General features: G+C 42.7%; 1 long non-coding RNA gene across 1 annotated transcript in view; it reads left to right on the forward strand.

Annotated features, from left to right (window-relative positions):
• The window catches only part of LOC125318665, a 29117-nt gene extending 11737 nt beyond the window's left edge, over positions 1–17380 (forward strand). The window contains exon 3 of the long non-coding RNA XR_007200477.1: positions 17232–17380. This is a non-coding gene — a long non-coding RNA (uncharacterized LOC125318665). The remainder of the gene's footprint in view (positions 1–17231) is intronic.
• The last annotated feature ends 784 nt before the right edge of the window (positions 17381–18164 follow it).

An 18164-nucleotide genomic window follows, 5' to 3' on the forward strand; every position in this document is an offset into this window, starting at 1 on the left:
TGCAACCCAAGGTATGTTTGCAGCACTGCAACCACAAGGATAAATTTTGCTGGAGCCAGGGCATACTTAGGTGTTGCCACACAGAGTTCACTAAAGCTTTGGACTGGATCCTGGAACTCTGTGCTTGAGCACATGAGTGCAGATGGAGCCCCTTGCACAGTGCCAGCAAAGTGTCAGGGCCTCTGCGGCACAGTTAATCCACAACCTGGATAAACTGCTCGTGAATAATTGAGAATTCATTGTACACCCACCTAGCACCTCTCTTTTATGGCAGGATAAACACTTCTCTACAAAAGTACTTGTAAAAGTGAATTCTACCTTTATGAACACTCACATTTTATATACATTTCCTTGATGTTTGGGACTTTTTTTAATTGTAACATGAATCATGCCTTTTACTGCAGTTGAAGGTACAAACTCCAAACACTGTAGGAGCAGAAGCATTTCACCTGAAGAGCTTAGCTTGAAGTGCAGGACACACCCAGGCAAGTAAGCAGGAGGATGCAAATCACAGCTTTTCAAAATCTAATCACAAGAAAGTAACTCCAGTTAATTGAAGGCTTAATTTTCTTCCCTTGGAAACTGTCCTCCAGCTCTCACATGTCATTTAGCTGTCAGATATTCTGTTGGGACCTGGACAGTTGTACAGGATGATTTACAGTTCTGTCGGTCCACTGAGAAAAAATCCACTCCATATAAAAATATAAAATTAACAGCCTCAGAGGTAAAGGCTTTCTTCCTTTTTCCATCCAATAGCTTTGAACTAAATTCATTGTTGGAAACATTCCAGTGCTCTGGAAAATAAAGCTCAAAAGCAGTTTGAAATCTTCAGTTGGTCTGTAGATTCAGTGGAGTCTGAGGCTGCAGCCCCTGCGTTTCTGTGGTCCAGCACTTCCAGAGTCAGTGACCTTGACTCCTTAGCCACATCCACAGCATCTGGGATTTCTAATCACTGGCCATTCAAATACCAAAAAGTTACCCAAGTTACTTTTCAAGAGAAGATGAAGGAATTAAGCCCAGAATGACCAGGTGACCAAACCTCTCACAACAGCACCAGGCACAGCAACACTGTCACAGCCCCTTCTGCCCTCTCTCTCGTACCTGTGAAACTCCTGTAATTTCCATAAGGACCAGGAATTTCTAGCTGCGATGCTGACGTTGGAGGGGTGACTTTAGTGAGCATTTTATGACAGCCTTTGTAGTCAGTAACAATCTGACTGAGGATTATTTGTAGCTCAAATACACACCCTTTACAGACGAAAAAGAGGCACTATGGATCCTGGTTAATGGATTTAACTGGGAACAAAACATCAGTTACAGGAGCATGTCATAAGAACAAAGTTACAGTTAAAGAAAAATTTCAGTGAAGTCATGAAAATATCCATAGTTGTATTGCCCTTGATATAGATGTGAAAGAGGGCTAAGAATGGAAAGGGGGGAGCAACTTTGTCAGTTAACATCATTTAAGTGGCCATCCTCAGTCCCTGCAATTTTCTGCTTCATTTTTTTTAATGTAAAGATCTGCTCATATACCCACTGCTTCTGGCAGTGAAGATGAGGTAAGGGGAGAAGTAAGACAATTTTCCTTGGGTACAAATTATTACAAAAACCTCTGAAACAGACCGGCAGTGGTGACAGCTGAGAGCATGCCACCGCCTGTTTTCAGCAACATGGTGGATTTAATTCCTTCTGTTTACTCTCACCACTGCTTCCATCCCCACTGAAAAAAAATAAAATAAATGCCTGTTATTTGCAGTCTGCACTGAGGGCAGGCATCAAGGTTGATTGCGGGTTTATGGTTGCCAGCCAGCCTCCCTGCTCCAGCAGGTGCCAGGCACCCTGAATTACTCCCATCACTCCCTGCTCGGCAGGGCAGTGAGTAAGCTGATGAATTCTGCTCATTTCGTCTGGGAGGCAACTGCCTCCCTCCCTCCACAAGGAACATCCCACGTATAATAAAGGTTTATAGTCAACCAGAGCAAGACTTCAAACTCATTCCTTCCAGATTCATTCATGACAAGGGTGGGGATGCTAGACTGCTCAGCAATGTTTAACCCAACAAATACTGAAATCTCCAGAGCAATGGCCCTTTATCCCCCCTGCTTTCTTTAAATACAGAATCAAAGACCTAGCAAGCATGTCCTGCCAGCTTATGGTTACCAGAACTGAAAGAGAAGCAAGCTCTTAGGTGACAAACAAAGTTTTTAATCAAGATAAAATGACACACAGTAGAGCTACTGCAAGATGCTGGAGGGGGGCTCCGGCCTTAACATGGAAAGCAAGGCAGCCTTTTCCCAAAAAGTTGATTTTTAATTAGTTGTTTAAAATACAGTACTTCATCCATGAAAATAGCCTCACATGTCCTAGTCCACAAAGTGAGGAGACATCCAAGGTCGTGTTAAGGAGAGTGTTGTTAATACATCAGACTCAAGCACCTGCAGTGTGCAGATGTGAACCATTAAGCCTGAACAGTAAGAGCCATTACTGCCTATTTCTGGCTATGAGTAAAAAGGAGTATTTTATTTCTTCAAACAAAACAGAAAGTAAGACTATCTTATTGCACCTGAGCAAGATCAAGGGCTCTCCATTGCAGAGGGCCATTTCCCATGTCCTCCAAAGAGGGCTTGCATCCCTTAATGTCAGTGCAAATAGCCAAACAAACCCTTGCACTATCCTACTTCATACACCTGACATAGCTGCAGCATGTGTAATTTCATCAAGTGTGGCTTTGGAGATTGCAAGCAGTGGCAGAACAGGTTAGAGAGCAGAGAAATGTGTTAGTGTCAAAAGGTCTGGATGGAGAAGGACCACGCAGAACTGAAATAAAGCTTTACATAAACATTTACAGTCGCTACTTTTGACTCATTCTAGTATGTATTCTCCAGGATTTTGTAAGCTGGGAAGTCTCACTAGGTGAACAGGGATTTAAACAACCCACATTAAAGGAAATTCAGGCGAGGAGAAGAGATCGCCTTATACTATTTCATATGTTTCAACTGGAAAACCAATTCACAGCTTCTGAAAATAAATTTTCAAGGGTATTGTTGACAATTTGGGGTTTTGAACCCAGAAACAACTGGTTTCAGTGTTTTCCCTTTCCTGAAATTGGCCTTTCTTTTCTCCCAAAACACTCCTGTGTATTTGATACAGCAAAATCAAGACTCATGAACAGTATCATGGTTTGGGCTAGCACACTGCAAGACCCCAGCACATTTTCCATCTCAACACTTCATCAAATACTCCAATTTAATTTAACGAATAATTCTGAAGTCCTGAATTTTGGTCTTCTGGCATGGAATACAAGGAGGCCTTGAAGATGTGTCAAGAGACAACTTCCTCTCCCAAAACCACCAAGAGTCAGGGGAACTGGACCGGGGTCAAGGATAGAACTATATTCCAAAAACCTTAACTGCACCAGGTTTCTTGAAGTCTTGACCCTGTTTCTGTCAGCTCCTAGAGAGGGCCTTAAGGAAGACGTGAGCTCTACATACTCTTGACAAGAAAAGTTACTGTAACGGACATATTACATATATGTAAGCTTGTAAAACATATCAGGCTATCTGAATCAAGACTTTACTTCAATAGGAAAGGGTAGGGAAGGGTGTCATTAGAAAATTTACTTGGTTCCAATAGGAATCTCTTTGACAGAAAAGGACAAGCAAACCAAGTTTCATGGTGAACTCATAAAACAAGAGGGTATCACTGAACACCTACTGCAAAACTCCAAAACAATTCCCTTTACATAAGCTGGACTTGCATCAAACTCTCCAGCATGTTCATGAAGGGCTATATAGGCAGAAGTCAGACAGGAATGAAAGATTTGCTGACAGATTTGGGGAACTTTGTACCAGGAGCAGTAGGATGTGGTATCAGAACTCTTAAATGACAGAAGTGCTCCATGTGGGCTTGCAAGATGAAAGACTGTCTCAGGTACTCTCTTATTTATGTGGTTTCAATTGCTTTTAACTTCACAGTGCATTTAGAAATCACATTTTACAAATACTGAAAAGAAAAAAAAATATTTCTTTTGAAATTGGCAGCTGTGCAAGTAGGAGAAAGTATTACCCACCCCACCTTACTTCGTACCTGGCTCTGGGAAGATCCTGGCTCATTCCAAAGGAAAGAGTCAGTGAGTGTGGTATTACCCAGTGGAGCTACCCAAGCTGAGTCTGCAAGAGCAGCACTTCCCAGCATGGACCTCTAAAGCAAGGAACACCACTGCATTATTTTTTCCAAGAAGCCCCAGAGTTTGTTAATTTTCATTTGCAGAGCATCAGGAAACCATTCCTGCCAAAACTAATCAGCAACTATCACCCGATGTTGAAGGATACCTCTAGACTCCTCTGGACTTGGCACCCTCCAGACTGATTTGTCAGATCCCATAAATTTAAAAGAAATTAAAAAAAAAAAAGAAAAAGAAACTAATACCCTGCTGAACTTTTCTGTTTTGCTGTTCTTGTAACATATATGAAACAGATCTGACAGGAGAGTTTCCTTCAGCTCATATCTCAGCAGTAAGTAAGGGTATGAGCTTTTTTCTTTCTTTTTTTTTTTTACAACCTTTACTAAAAATAACTCCTTTAAGATTATGGAAGGACATTTCCAGACATGTAAGTTCAGATGTGCCTGCATTCATTCAGAAGGTTGATCTGGATTTAATATGCACAGCCCTGTCAATACCGTGTTAAGCCCTCTGGCACCAGAGGGTCCGGGCAGCCTCTCTGTATTGTATCCCAACCCCAAGCATCAAGAGGGATGTAATCCATCACATCAGCTCTTGAACCAAAACTGCTGCAATTATATGCTCTCAATAAGGGCCCATTAACCTATCAAAAAGCATTTGAGAAGGAGTGTAATGTTGTCAGTTATTGTTCACGGGGGAGGAGTGAAGATAATTCTTATCTTGCAAATAGATTCATGCAAAACCAATTGCAGTTCGTGTTGCTCTAATTGATTTAACCCATTTTCTAGTCTGTGAAAATTCCAGGGTGGAGTGCTCACACAGACACACAAAAGGTAATGCCATTTCCCAAGAGTGGATTCGAGGGACAGCCTGCGCCTGGCCCGCTCCAGGAGTGCAGAATCTAGTCAGCCACAAATAGCCAAGCATGTTCCCAAGGAAGGCAGGCAACAATGGAGAATGGAAAAGGTGGCAAAGGCAGTGCTATGCATTACAAACAGCAATGGATGTGGTAGTGTTGATATTCACATCTCACTTAGGTGCTTCTATGCATCAGCAGCAGTTAAAGGTAAGCTGCACCCACAGCACTTTCTGTTTCCACAAAGTGAGGCTGGAGAGTTCAATAGCCTCCAATAACCTAGTCATCCTCTTTGCAAACAGGATGACTCCCTGGCACTCAAAGCAGTTCTCTATTGGGAAATAACTGCTACAAGTAACAATAATAGTTTGCTAAGCTTCACTGAAACAAAGAGAAAGGGCTCCAAATCAGGTAAGCCTGGATACCAAATGTTCAGAAAATTTCCTGTGTTACTTACAAAATGGGAAGTATGCACTGTAAGCCCTCGCTTTGGTGGAGATCTAGAAGAGGAGATAATTGTGATGGTGACACTCCTTATGCTCCTTGAGTACTCAAGAGAGGAAGCATCCATATAATTTAAATCTCTGACATGATGAGATAGGGAACCTTAGAAGAAAAGACCTCCTTAATCAAGGAAATAGTTCTCCTAAATTAGTCTCCAAATAAGTGTCTGCAGTTAAGCAATGTGCATACCTGTTATCTGCACCTTCTCAGGTAATCCAGGGCTCTCTGAAGTTTTGCCAATGCTGGCTCCAAGCTGATCAAAGCACTGATGGGCCTGAGTCACCCTTTCCCAAGAGGCACAGGAAAAGAGCTGTTCTCCCCAAAGCCATGGGATTGTGCAGCCCCATTTCCACACTCCCTACACAACAGAGAGACCTTGGGAGAGCTCAGCCTCTCACTAAAAACACCCTCAGCAGCACTCAGACCCTCATCAGCTCTGTGTCCCACAGAGAAAACACAAGGTCCACTGGCTCATGTTGGGCAACTCGGAGGAGCATCTTGGACATGGAAATGGCAAATGCAGGTCTCCCTGTCTCTCTTTTCCTTGGCACACCATACTGCACAACCTCTACCCAGGTGACAATCCAGCCTCTACCATGACTGCTAGAGGAGAGTGCATGACACAGCCTACATTCTCAAAAATGAGGTCCTGTCCCTCCTTGTGACTCCTCCCAAACCAAATCTCCCGGTGGCTTTTTTTCATTGCTGAAAATAATCATCACTGGATTCATTCTGTTCTGATGACTTACACACATCGCAGAGGATGCTGCTCCAAAAATAATAGGACAGATTTCTCTTTGAATATTTGCAGTCTTGCAATCCATTTCCTTGGTTTGAACAGTGGAGCAGTGAAACTTGTACTTTCCCCCTAACCATCTTGTACTGACTGCTGCTGGAAGATTCTTGGGCTGCTGGATGGCAGATCAGACCTACCAAAGCAAGCCTTGTCTCCCTTCTTCTGTCACTACATCCTTCCTTGCCCATGTTGCATCTGTGGAGGACTGTATTTTACTTGGTTGGTGGGTTTGTTTGTTTGTTTTTAATTCTAGCAAAAGAAAAAACTTGCCACCCCTAAGATATTTCCATTTGTTATGGAAAAGGACTAGAAACACACACATTCAGAAAATGAAAGCTTGGAATCTCTTTAAATTCATCGTTCTCTCAGATGAGTGGGGCCGGTGGATGCAGACTGCATGGAGCCTAAAGGCCAGCTCTGTACAAAAGGGCAGAGGCAGTTCCTGTATGTGCTCCACAACAGCGTGACACATAGCAGGGCTTTTGGACGAAGGGATGTAATTTTTATGTGAAATTGTTCCTTAGCTGTATATTTCTTTGTCCTCTGCCCACGGGAATAATGCTATCAGGCCAAGAATGAAAGACTCCTTTAAATTTCTCCATGAAAATAGGTTTGCTGTTAGTATTTCTTCCTGACTGGAGAAGCTGACAGGTTGAGGCGATATTAAAAACTTCATGGCAAAGAAGAAGGGTACCTGAAATCTGAACATTTTTAAACACACACAAATACACACTCTATTGAGAGCTACCCTTTCCAAAATGGGGTGGTGTGTGGGGGCTGTTCAGGTAAAATTACTCCAGTAATTCCTCCCTGTCCTATAAACCAAATTGATAAGATTTAAGCTAACATTTCATCTTGACATTACTAATACATGTGTGTGAGCATTCAGTTTACACTTTCAATACAGCCTGTCAGATTAGATCTGTATACCTGCTACCGAATAACAAGGGTACTATTGATTTTTCATTATTTTCAAGTATTTGTTTTCTTCACTTGAGCACATTCTATTTATTTTGGCACGGCTAACAGAGAAACCAAAGCAACTTAACCTCTTTTCAGAAAGATTTAAGACTTGACAGACATCAGAGCTTCAACAAACTGTTTGTTCCCACAGCGGTCTGTAACAGAGAATTGTCCTGCTCATTACTTTATTCACTGTTTATTCACTTAATTTTATAACTAAATCTGCAGTGCAGAGGGCAGGCAGAGGTGGTCTGCCGGTTATGGAGCAACACTTTTCTTCCAGAAAGACTTGAAATGTACTGGCAATGTGTTTCGTGATCTTGTGGCTCGGTTCTGAGGCTCGGTGAAGTACCCACCAGGTGTTCTCCACCTCAAGTGTCATCCTGCTTTTTACTGCACATGTATCCATAGTGAAGTGCAAACGCAGTTTATAAAATTATTTCTACTCAGTAGGAGTTTAGCTGTGTGTGTTGCCAGGTGGATTAAGAAAAAAGAAAGGATTCCATGCCTGTCTGTTGTTTTCTGATAAAACCCATGATTTGACAATTAAATATTCTTCCAGCAGCAAGTACCATTGGGTGATGGGGCTCTTTTCCAGCTGGATGGAAGTGGACAGGCTCTGTCCATGTCAACCTATTTGGGGCTCCCATTGCCCAGGGGCAGTGGGGACCACCCAAAGGCTACAGCAGCTGGTTACCCCCTGTCCTGCTCCATCTAACATTTTAATAGCAACATTGCCCATGGGAATCGCTTTAGACACTACTGGTGACCCCGTGCATGGTGTATATTCAGAATTAATATTATTAATTAATTATTCAGTATAAACTGAGAACACTACAAACACATGTCTATTTGAAATCACATTTTCAAGCACATGTACGTCTGAAAAGTCTTAACCATGCCTTTTTCTCCCTCCTCGAAATGTACTTGGAGTGGTGTGCTCCTATACTGGCACCTAGTGGGGAGTGCATGGGAGATGGGCAAATGGGGAGAGCAGGCTGCGCTGACACACGCTCACCCCTCTGAATACCTGGGACACTTTTTTTTTATCTTGGTTCTTCGAAAGTGCTTCTGGATTAGCACATTTTTAGCAGGTTTCCTGAGTGCTGCTGCTCTTGCGGCCTTCCCCTTCTGTCCAGCAGCTATGCCAGACTCTTTCCTGAAAGCCTTCACCATGCAAACCATCTGCTCCCAGCCAGTTCTCTGGGACCATACCCTCCTTCATACAAGCTGGAATCCCCATCTATGATACCCTCCTCCTGTGTTTTTCTGCTGGATCTCCTCATAGCAGCCAATACACTTTTCCTCCTCCAGGTCCCCCTGCCTTGACCTGGGCCTGGCAGGTTTCTCAGGAAAGCTGGCGACCACTGGTGTTGCTTCCTGCCTCGTAGCTTGTGCTCCCTCTTTGGCCTCAGAGGAAAGGGCTGCCTCTTACCCAGCAAAGGACTTCCTCCACCAGTTCCCATCACCCTCAGGAGTCTTGTGTCCCACAATTGTCCCATTTTAGCTGAAACAGCAAAAGGCTCAACCTACCACTTCTCCCAAGGTCCACCCTGCTCCTTTCAGAGCATCTGAAAGGAAACACTGGGAAGATGTGACATTCTGCCAAAAACCATTTATCTCCTTCTTCTTACCTTCTATACAAAAAGGACAACTCTCCTGAGGAGTCTCCAAAGTTGGTCTCAAATACTCCAACCCAAATTAGACCTCCTGAGCATTCCAGTGATACCAGCATAATTGTATTTGTTCTGCAGTCCCCCTGGCTTATACCACAGCAGTTAAGGCAAATATTTTCAAGCATTTAAGGCAGCAGAGCATTTTCAAGCTCAGCTTCTTCCTGCAAGGAACTGGACAACAGGGGGTGGAGGTGAATTGCGGTCCTACAGGAGAGCTGATCACCAGACAAATATGCTTCCCATGCACTGCACTATTTTGCTTCTAAATTCAATGAGGAGCAGCAGAAACACCTGCTGATTCCCTAGGGTTATTTCTTGTCCCATTAAGGATTTCCTAAACCTCTCTCACTTGAGCTACAAGTCCAGCCAGAGGGTGATGTCTTTCCTTTTGTCTACCCATTCATTTTCCATCGTGGAAGAAGTCTTTGCTTCCATCTTGAAGGAATCTTATTATTGGTTATGTTGTTAAACAGCACTCCATACCGCATGGCCCGTAGCCGTGATTTACAACCTGTTTCTAGCTGCACCATGATTCAACTGAGTTTTCCATTGAGCAGTGGATGTGAATGCTAAACCTATTCAAGGCTAGGAGCATTTCTGTGATTCATTCAACTTGAGGAAACACTGGAAATTTATTAGGATGTTTTTACAATCCCGGAAATTGCTATGGGACTCTGTCAGTAACAAAGGAACAGAAATTGCTCACAATTTTATTGTGCTTTCTCATCTGCATTAGGTAATGCCGTCTTTGTCATTTTTTTGGTTTTTAAGTCAAACTCTGTCATGGGCTGAGACTCTGTGAGACTTCCTGAACCTGCAATTTTATCATGTTTCACTATTACTTGGTGTTTTCTGTAATGCCCCAGCTCTTGGAGTCACTTGATTTTTCTACCTGAGAGCCTGGACTTCATGAAGAAACCAAAACAAAACTCCATCCCTTGCAACAGTGGAGAGCAGCAATGAAACATTAAAGCTACTCCCAAGCCAGATGGCAAAGGAAAGCTAGATGTTTAAGTTCCAGGACATTTTTACACCACTGCTTTTGGCCTATGATGTCTGAATCTCTGAGTGCTGTTGGGAATGTTATCTGGAAGAAAAGGGAGAAGGAAAATAAGCCATTTACAGCTCTTTGTCCCTCTGTTTGCAGTAGCCTCAAGCCATCTTAGCACACCAGCTGAAATCAGGCAGTGGTCAGCAAGTTCAGCCTATTTTTCTCCCTTCAGGCTCAATCCTCCAACCTACAGAGGCAGGTGTCTGCAGAGTCAGCTACTCTGCCCTTTCTGCAACATGCCACACTGGACTTCCCTCCCCTGACGGCTGCCAGAGCAGCCATAGCCAAGTGTCAATAAGGCTTGGGATTAAGGTAGAAATTCTTCTCATAGTTTGAAAAAGAAGAGCCTGACTTATGCAAATGGCTGCACCCAAACCACAGAGTACTGGGGAACTCTACCATGTGTTCCTTTGCCCTTATCTCTCCCCGACAGCACCGTGCTGGGTGTCAGTCACACCGGCGCCAAAGGCCTTCTGGCTCCTGACACCCAGGGACAGATGTGGGGAGCTGTGAGCACTGGCCACGCTGCAGGAGACAAGGCACAGCAGGAGGGCTCATCACACTTTGCCTTTGCTGAAACCCCAGATCTACTCTAAAAAACGCCCAGACTGGAAAGATATCCTTGCATTTAGCCAGCAAAGGAGAAGGGGATCCCATCACCACTCTCCCTGTCCTCACTCTCACTTGGAGCAGGCGCACCCCAGGGTGTTCTTGCCTGATGCCTGAAGAGGCCTCCTAGAAACAGAGACTAGACAGGAGTAAGGGAATAAAGGTAGGTATTTATTTGAAAGGCCTCCAAAGGTACCCCCTGGGGCCAGAGGCTATTGCCAAGATGGACCCCAAGATGGATGACAGGTCACGAGTTCTTCACACTTTTATAGGTTTGGCTCATTTGCATAGCAGGGTTAATTCTCCAATTAAAGTTTCGGTTTAATGATGTAATTCCCCTCAGCTTGCCTCCCCCTTAGAGGCTCTTTGGTTTCTACTTTTTGGGCCTAGGACGGTCTGAGTGTCCTTGGAGAGCAGGTCTGGAGAGGCTTTGTTATGTCTACCTAGTGTGAGAGAGCAGAAATTAACAGGCTACAAGAAGCTTCAGAGTTACACACTAGGCAGTACAGGATTTGAAAAATATGGAAGTTAAAACCTACGGTATCATGCCAAGGCCACACGGTGGCTAGGCAGGCTGTGCCTTCCCTGCATGTGTATGGTGAGTCCAGCAGCCCACCTCCCACAAATCTCTTCTCTGTGTGGTGGGGTTTAGTTAAGCACTGCACACAGGAAGCGAGGAGAACGTGAAGAAGCCTTAGCAGCCATGGCAGGGAACTACATCATTTACACCCCTGAGACAACCAAGTGCTCAGGAGAAAGGTACAAACCACACGTCAGTTCTGGGAATGGCATCCTTTCTCGTGACTGGTCTCTTTCCAAAATACTCATAGCAGTGATATCAGGGCCAGTAGCACTTTTGTTAAAGCAAAAAAATACTTCTAGAGCAGTGCAAAGTAGCCCACAGCCTTGGCTCAAAGCTCAAAGCACTTGCTGTTATTTAACACGAGATGTAACAGATTGGTGTTACATACAAAGGTGTTACATACAAAGGGAGGGACCAGCAGAGGTAACATGATTGCACTTTGGATATTTATGTCTTGAGTTTCATCGCTATGAATCCTTCAGGCTGGGATTTTCAAATGGCCTTAGGCAGTTGGACTTACAAAAGGATGGACTAAAAAATAAAAATGTATTGCCCTGTTTTTCCCTTAGTATTTTACACTATCCATAACCTTTTGCACCCTCTGCTTACATTCATGACTACTTACTCCAACAAGGAGTCATGTTATATGCTGCAAAAAGAAGCCTGCTTGTTTTTAAGACATGTGGTTGTGTTTCAAAACAGCAAAAAATCTTCTTAGTTGCTGATAGAGAGAGGCCACAGTCAAACAAAAAGACTGATGGAATGGAACTCAAAGAGAAAACCGGCCTTTAGGGATACCAAGCAGTGTTCACACAGCACTGTTATGAAGACTTCATTATGTACCAATTTAAATTTATACATACCAAATGTTCTTGAGTCAGCAAAACAAGAGGGACTGCCTCATTCCAGTAGATCTTTTTTCCACCCTTATGATGGATTTTTTGAAATAAAGGATCATCAATAACCATGACAGGCTTCCCTCAGAGGATGGACATCCCAGCATGCCATGAAGTTGTCTCTCCCGAGAAGAATTTCCACAGGCTTGAGGGAAATCATAAACTATTTAGGAGGAATGAGATTCACAAAGCTTTCCCAGCCAGCTGCATCACTGCTTGTGAGCAGGTCCTAGAGGACAGCTAAAGACACTAGACCCCATCAAGGAAAGTCAGCAGCCAAGAACCTTGCCCAGTTGTGAACAGATGGGAAATACAGAGGAGGAATCAGAAGACAAAAGAGAAGAGTGGGGAAGTTAAAAACTCCTCATGCTTTCTAAACATTGGCTTTGGGAATATACACTATGTACATATATTGCTTACAATATAACAATACTTGTGTCCAAAGCTTACAGAGACAGTAACCAAATAAATGGAAGGAAATTTTTTAAAAAGGACAAACTTGCAGCCACAAAGAGCTTTTGCTGGGGAGCTGTTAAGGGTGGTTAACATCTTTTACAGATACTGCAGTGCTGCATGAGATATTGCACCACACCATCAGCAGTGATACATGCCAAAGTTTGTCCAAGGCCTTGACAAGGGGGTACAACAAAAGAACTGATCTAGGCTAGGGCAGACACAGCTTTAAAGACTGATCAGTTTGCCTCTCTGATTTTGAATGTAGAGAGGATTCACCTGTGTGTGTGTGTGTGTGTGTGTGTGTACAAGTACTCCGGAATGTTTTGCATCAGAACTAGAGGAGTCTGGCAGTGGCAACTCTCCCCACCATTTCCATCCTTTGGATTAGTGTCTGTGCCCACCTCTGTCTACAGCTGATCCCTCCACTCCCATAAGCAGCAACAGCTCACTGATAAGATAATTAAACGGAATGGTTTCTATTAGATGGCAGCTTAGTCCATCTTTTAAAGAAAGCCACTCAGGCACAAAAACAAGCAGTCTTTTTCAAGAACTACTAAGCACCAGGTATATGCCCTGTATACATCCAGCATATATATGTATATATATGTATGTATGTATGTATGTATCTGTATATACATATATACCCTATGTGCTGTTTTAATTTCAGAGAAGCTATAGGTCGCTCCTCACTTTTGTAAAACAGGTCCTTGGATACCTAAGAATATATTTTGGAAAGTAACTTCAGGTTGAGGTTTTTCTCTCCTTTTTTTTCTTTTTTTTTATTAATCTTGGCCATAAATTCTATCATGAATGAGTCAAAACCCCATCTGCTCTAAATTTACACTTGATTTCATGCACAAATAGGGTTCACACATGTAAGTCCTGTCATTTGTGTGCTCCCAGAGGCAGTGCATAAATTACCTATGCACAAAACAAGAGGTCGGCCAGCTTTACCTCATGTGCTGCTGAGTAAGTGCACATCAAAGAGCATATTGTGTTCCTGGAATGAGAATGAGGAGTCCTGACATGGGTCTCCAACTCCACAGAGAAATGCTGCTTTCCTTGGGCACAAAGAAAGCCCCTAAAAACTTTTTTAAAAATCTGCCAGAATTGTTCAGCCAGTGGAAAGTTCAGAAGGAGCCAGGGTTTGGGTTAGCACTAACGACTAAACAGTAGAACTCACAAAGTTGTTAGAAACCTGGTTTTGGTCTTAGAACAGGCAGTAGTAGGTCTTCATTAGAAATTATGTCCGTTTTATAACAGAGCTGTGAGAAGTTTAATGTGAAGTTAAAATGCTTCTATGTGATCAGTATGAACAGAGGTAAGACACATTCAAAACCAGCTGGACAGAGACTATCAAATTCTGTAAAAATCACACAGTAAAAACAGACCAGACAATGTGAAGTTAAATACGGAATGCTCCTCCAAAAGTGCTACCTGCAAAAGGGTGTTAGCAGCACCAGGGGTGTCATGTCGCTCCTTCAGTCCCTTTTTAATGTGAATTTTTGTTGGAAGACAAGTGATTTGAAAAATTTGGCATCTCACTTTGGCTGCTTTATACTCCGGTCATAATCTGTACAAAAAGCAGGATCTTAGTGAGAATTGAGGAAGGAAAAACACTGATTTTGAGTGGATCTTTTCCAGATAAATAAATTTAAAGCATAGTAAAACACAATGACTACCACAGCTTGTAAATTAAGGGAGTAACTGGTGCATAATGAGGCACTGATGTATAGCCTGGAGGAGGAACAACTTCATTGAAACTACAAGCAATTCATTTTAGAAAAAACACTTTGAAGAAAAAAAAATTGTCTCCAGACCAGCTTGTGAATAAAGCACACCAAAAGGCAACTCTGATACTCCATTAGCAGCATAAAAATGGAACCATCCCCTAAGCCTGGCACAAAAATTAATTCCTTTTTCTTAGAAATATAGGTGTTTTGACATCTCAAGCTAACTAATGCTGCTTCGACAAGCATGGCTCGGGACAGACTCTGCACCAAAAATACAGTGCTCTTCACAGGCTCTTCAGCAGGTCAGGCTCTGCTCCAAGCCCTGCAGCGCTGGCAAAGGCCATCAGCCCACGCCACACTTCTGCTGCCCGAACTGAGCAATCCTGACCACCAGGTAGCATCTCCAAGGTGAGACATCCCGGCTTTGTCAGAGTCACCTGGCTGCATCCTAGTGGTGATACCCTGGGAGGTGCACATCGTGTCATCCGGCCACGTGGGCCATGGAAAGAGGGACAGAGTTTTCTTTGTCTTAATTCCATCTGTCTTTCCATTCCCAGGGCCAAAGCCATCACCTTTAAGCCAGCCTAGCAGGGTCCCTCTGGTGACCTGATAAAAATGGGAGTCACAGCTTCAGAAAATGTGCCAGCTACAGATTCACCAGATTAAAGGGCAGGAAAAAAGAGTTCCACATCTCTTCCTCCAAACTGGTCACACGATTTGTGTTACAGCAACAGTGAGATTCCCAAAGTGGTCATGGAGAGGCTAGGCACCACCCTAAAGGCCTCCAAGAAGATTTCAGTTTCTAGATGTCTTTTTTGGACGTAGTTTTTTATTTCCCTGCTTCACAGATGTTCCTTTCTTCCAAAATCCTGAGGGATTTTATTTGCCCTTTTTTCCCCTCTTTTCCACAAGGATAACAAGCAGTCCCATTTGCAGTTTCCTGTTACATTTTATGCTTGTTACTTCTAAAAATACGGCAAAACTGTCTTCACGTCTTACTGAAGATCTGGACAAAGTTTCAACTGCTTTAAAAAACTAGGTTTTGGCCTAAACTTACTTCATATTAAGAGTCAGACTGGTGATTATTTAACATTAAATGTCTTGCTTCCTTTATGAGGAAGATTTTTTGAGAGCTACTTGAACAACCACGTGGGTACAAGCGTGAAAGTCCGTTGAGACAAAGAGATTTTACAGAGGCAAGTGTATGTCCAGGTAGGTTTTTTGACATGTCTAAGAGATACACAGATGTAACATATACATGTGCAGGATGCAGGTAGGTAGTACAATCAAAGTCTACATCTCAGTCTTACTCGGAAATAAAAATCAGAGAGTAATAGGCAGAACTTGGCCAGACATCTTCTGGAGTTCAAGTAAGGAAGACTTTTGACAAAGAATGCTCCAGTAAAAACATGTCTTAAGACTTTTTTTTTTCTCTACTTCTTCAGTCAAAATACCAATAGCAAATCATTTTTTAATCACTTCCCTGACTTTGTAATGCCCTTAGCTTACACTGTCTGTGTGCTAGAAGCTCTGTGTACAAAAAAGATTGATTCCTTAACCATTAAGAAAACACGCAGTACCAGCATTAGCTTGTAGCTTTTCAAATCTTGGCAGAGCTTGCATTCAACCTCTCAGCTTCCACTCAACTTTCTTGTCTTGTTTTTAAGTTTGTTACTTTTAAGCACAACTAAAGGAATTCGCTCTCCCTCCTCCCATCCTCAAAACCAGACTTTTGCATCAATCAGTCTCACTGGCACCTTCAACACTAGGCTTCGTATATTTCTGTGCTGTGGTTGCAGATAAGTTCTTTAAAACAAAAACTTTAAAAAATCTAAGTTTAACAGCAACTGAAGGTTAAACACTGTGCAAAGCGAGAGAAGACAGTGACAGGAGAGCACTCAATCACCATATAGTTTCCCATCCCAATGAAAGCATCCTTTGAGAGTCTGCCTAGGTGTTGTCTAACCTATATGATACAGTGCAGTGCCCATCAGCACTTCTGTTTGGAAGTTTGCTGCTTAGAAATCACCAGCAGGCTCATTACTCATAAATCAGAAGAAGGCTTTCAACCAGGCCTGGGAATCTGGAGACACTGCATGAAGAGAGAACTCTGTCTGCTCCACGGGTTTCAGACCGCGGTGGGGGTTTGCTTGGCTTCCTATCCTGGTGCACTCAATCAAGTGAATTGCACAATCATGCTGCTTGGCTCTATGTAATGTAACATTTCCTGAAATGTCATTTGTGAGCAGTACAAGTTATGGTTGTTGGAAGGGGCAGGGGGTGTCCACAGTTTAATAATGTAAAACAAGGTATCTAAGAGAGAAGGGAAGCCAGGCAGGTATTCTTACCCTTGGATAGATTGAAAAGTGCCTATGAAATTACCATGTATTATTTGTCCCTGCAACACCAGGTGGGAAGTATCTCCTTGCAGCTAGATGGGTTCCCACTGTTTTTAGGAGTCACGGGATATCTTGCTGGCTGCAGTCTGATTTTGCAAATCTTGACCTTAGAATTTGCACCTAAGAATTCTTCTTTGTTCATACTTAAATAAGTCTCACCTAAACTGAAATACACCCAAGAGCAGAAAACTTGGAGAAGGAATTCTTGTCCTCAGAGGCTATGGAGATGCCTCATCCCATCTCCTTTGACAGGACGCAGGCTGAACAAAATAGATTGCTTGAAGTATGTGTTTCAATATGATTTCCAAAATAAGAAATTCTGCAGATGGACGAGAGACCGTTAATAATAATACCCTCAAAGGATTAGGACTTGAGACTCCAAAGTTGTCTTTCAAAGAGAAAGGTCAAGGCAAATGAGTATTGGTCCATTTTGGATGCGTACATGTAGAGACCAAAAATACAGTCTCTAAGTCAACCAGTACACAACCCAATTTAATATGTAGCCTCTGTATTTCAACCACTCCAGATATTCCAAAAAACTGCTGAGATCAACGGGAGTCTTCCAGTGACATCAGTGTACTTTGCAGCAGGGCATTCCCCTAAAAACTCAAAGGTAAGAAGCTTTCTTGTTCTTCTCTTATCTGCTGAGACAGACAAGGTCAATTTTAGTGCTAGTGTAAACAGAGATGTAGTTGAGGAGCATCAGTAATTTAAAATATCAAATAACTGGCTTCCACCTGGGGGGATTATTATATGAAATACACTAGTGATGTCTCCAACCTCTCTTACCATGGAAATACTGAATAAGCAAAAAGTAGCAAGTTAGGTAATAGCATATTGTACAGGGAGAAAAAGCACTGTTATTCATTCAAATCCATCAGCTGTGCTAGGAAAGGAGAAGGTGGTTCATCCCAACTCTTCTCTACTTCAGCACAAAGCAGCTGTTTTTAAATTGTTGGGGATGTTGTGTCACTGAATTAGAGAGCGCTAGCTGGATTTCCAAAAAAACCTGCCAATTAATAAATTGAGCTCTATATAGCCAAAAATAACAGCACTTAAAAGCCGTTTGGCCTGTTCCTGTTGAGAACAGACATCTGTCTGCTCTGGTAACTATGGAGAAGTAGAACCTCAAGGAAAAAGAATGCAACATATTGACTGATACCTGTGCATTTTAGAAAGTTCACCGGCTGTTCTTTATATTCTCCACAGGTTTCTGCCTTTCAGTCTGTGCTTCTATAAGACCCTCATGTAGATTTGGATTCACTAAGCTGCGTTATTAGGGCCACTTCCAGGTACAGTTGTTGTTAGCAACCAGCAGTTGAGGCAAATACATTTCTGCCTTAGAATAGCATAAAAAATACTGTAGCAAAATCATGGAAATTACTAGTAGTCAGAAAAAATGAAAAATAATTGGGTACCCAATATGTTTCTGTTCCTATATTTCCATCCATAGTTTTTC

This window comes from Corvus hawaiiensis, chromosome 30, assembly GCF_020740725.1.
Source record: "Corvus hawaiiensis isolate bCorHaw1 chromosome 30, bCorHaw1.pri.cur, whole genome shotgun sequence".
Taxonomy (NCBI): Eukaryota; Metazoa; Chordata; class Aves; order Passeriformes; family Corvidae; genus Corvus; species Corvus hawaiiensis.